The following is a 2,866-nucleotide window of genomic DNA, read 5'->3' as shown; positions in this document are numbered from 1 at the left end:
CAGAAGATAGGCTATAGACTTGGATAAAAATATATGCAAACCAAATACTAATATGAGGTGGTTATACAAAAGAGCTCTCAAAACTCAACTGTCCACTGCCCCGGGAAGATGTACTAATAGGAAATGAACATACAACAAGATGCTGTGTGCATCATATGCCAGGAGGAACACAAGTTACACAAATGAACTGTCCTTCATTTCCATTGCAACAGTGCAAGCTTCAAGCTTGACACCACCCAGTTCTGACAATGTGAAACAAGAGGACCCCTCATTCATTGGCTGTGGGGACACAGAACACAGCCACTTCAGAAGATAGCCTGCCATCCTCCCCTCTACTTCCTTCCTTTCTTGTACAATACAGGCAACTGTTCTATCTCTGAGATACATGCAGTTGCTTCCAGGACTATAGAAGCCTTACCACACCATGTATGGACTGTGCTTCTTGGCTGTGATGGTTCAACCTGAGTGCTTTCTCAGCTGTATTGGGAAACACCTGGGAGATGAACAAAGTAAGCTTCAGGTGTGTCTGTGACGTGTTTTGCCAGAGGCTATTATATCGTGGGCATCTGATATAGTGATATCTTTGATGATGGGTTCATAGTCTGAGATAAGAACTGTAATGTGGTGGAAACTCAAAATGTAGGTTCTAGTGTGGAAAACTACTTAATTGGTGAGGTGTCTTGGATAGGTGAATCTCATTCTCACCCCCTTCTTATCTCTCTGTTCAGCTTCCTGGTTCTCAGAGTTGCCTGTGGACTCTGTAGACTAAAACAAATCTTTCCTCCCTAACATTGTTTGTGGTTTGTCTCAGTAAACAAAAGTTCACTCACACATTGGCAAATACCCAAATCCCCTGAAAAGCTGTGTCCACACAAAATCCTGTACAGATATTTACAGTGACTTTATTCAAGGTGCCAACGCTTGTACTCTCACCCTCTTCAGATCAGGCACATCTTTCATCTCTTCAACTCGCCAACTTAGAAGTACCCACTGTAACCATGATTTTTGGAGGGTGGATGGGTAACACTGGTGCTGCGGCCAGACAGTAGCTATCCCTCAGTGCTGATAAGTGACTTATCAAGACAGGAAATAACACAAGGGAACATAAGCCAATGGTGAATAAGAGTAACCAGTATAACAAGTCTCCACCCTGCATGGTTTCAACTCTATCCCACGCTGACCTATCCCAGGCAGACCTATGCAGATAACAGGTTTTCTCTCAGCCGCAATGCCAGGAAGTGAAGCAAACAAACAAAACACTATAGAGAATGTGAAAAAAAAACAAAACAAAACAGCAGTTGCTGAGGATTGAGGTGGGGCAGATCAATGGGTAGAGCACAGGTGGTTTTGCATGCTAGTGAAATCCTTCCCATCTTCCTCACACCATGGTTGATACCTGACAATATTCTTCTTTAAAAATTCATAGCATGCTCAATCCTCAAAGCAGACTCTCTTGTAAACTTCAGGGTTGTGTGATGAAGATGTGTCAATCAATGTGGGCTTGACACTTGTTACCAGTGTAACCCTCTGGAAGAGAATGCTGGCATTTAGAGGGACTGTGCATTGGAATGTACACTGGAGAATGGAAAGTCTCTGTATTTGCTGTTTAATAATACCTAAGGTCTAAACCTTCTCTGGAAAAAAATCTACTAAAAAGCCAATATGCTACAAACCTAAAAAGTTAGATTCCCCCCCACCACCCCCTCAGGAGCTTATACAACCTAAATCATTGCTCACTGATGTGGATACCCAAACTTCACACTTTAGTAGTTTTAACAATAGCTGATATTTCATGGATGATTTCTAAGTTTTGGGTGACCTATTTTAAGTCAAAGTTAGCTTTACTTTAAAAGGAAATTATAAAAGGACAGCAAATGCATTAACTGCCATTACTGTTTCCTATAAGATGCTTTTTCATCGTGTATTTGAGGCCAAGTAAACCATGGTGTATTTTAATGAGTGAAGAACATACCTTTTGTGACCCCTGGTGCCCCTTCATTCGTCTTGATTCATCTCAAAGAGTTTTTGTTCCTTAACTTTTCAAGTATTTTTCCTTTGCCAATTTGATGCTTGAGGCTGTGGTCAATACTGAAGTTTGTTTAGCTTCAATCTTAGAAGAAGGGAATAGAATTCATTTAACCAGCAGCAGTGACTGCCTCCAGCTAGGGAGTGTGAGTTTTCTCCTTGTTCCCTAGAAACCACCAGGAAATTCTCCTACTTCCTCACATCTATTCATTTGAGCTTGATTGGTTGTTGTTGTTGTAAAATTGGGATATGGGGATGCAGAGAATTAATCAATAAGAAAGAACTTACCTGTCAAACACTTAATATTTTAGCTGTGTTTAGAGTCTTTCTGTATTTCTGTGATTACAAATATGTCATGTTTTGAACCTTCAGACTTGATTTTAAGCATCGTTGTGATAGTTACTCATAATATAAACTACAGATGTTTATAATAATTTTAAATCCTTATAAGTACCTCATTGAAAGCTGATGATGTCACATCAGAAGTCAGGTGCTTGAACTATTTCCACACAGCTAGAAGCTATAATGTAATATAGTGGTATTCTATGGTGAAATTTTAGAGTGAATTTGTTATCAAAGTAATATTAGCCTGAATTTGAAGTCCTCCTGAGACAGGAAGTTTTCAAAACCATTCCATTTTGGCCATAATGATAACAGATGCTTAACTATAACAATCACACCATGAATATCACTGTCATATAGTTGCGTATGCACTTACCAATCTATCATATACATTTTCTACTGATCCCTAACTTCATTCATCACCCAATAGGAGCTTTTTTTTCCTGCTTTGCCATCCTTTTTTTTTTTTTTTTTTTTTTTTTTTTTTTTTTTTTTTTTT

This window comes from Mus caroli, chromosome 19, assembly GCF_900094665.2.
Source record: "Mus caroli chromosome 19, CAROLI_EIJ_v1.1, whole genome shotgun sequence".
NCBI classification, from domain to species: Eukaryota; Metazoa; Chordata; class Mammalia; order Rodentia; family Muridae; genus Mus; species Mus caroli.
This window is presented reverse-complemented; position numbering follows the sequence as displayed.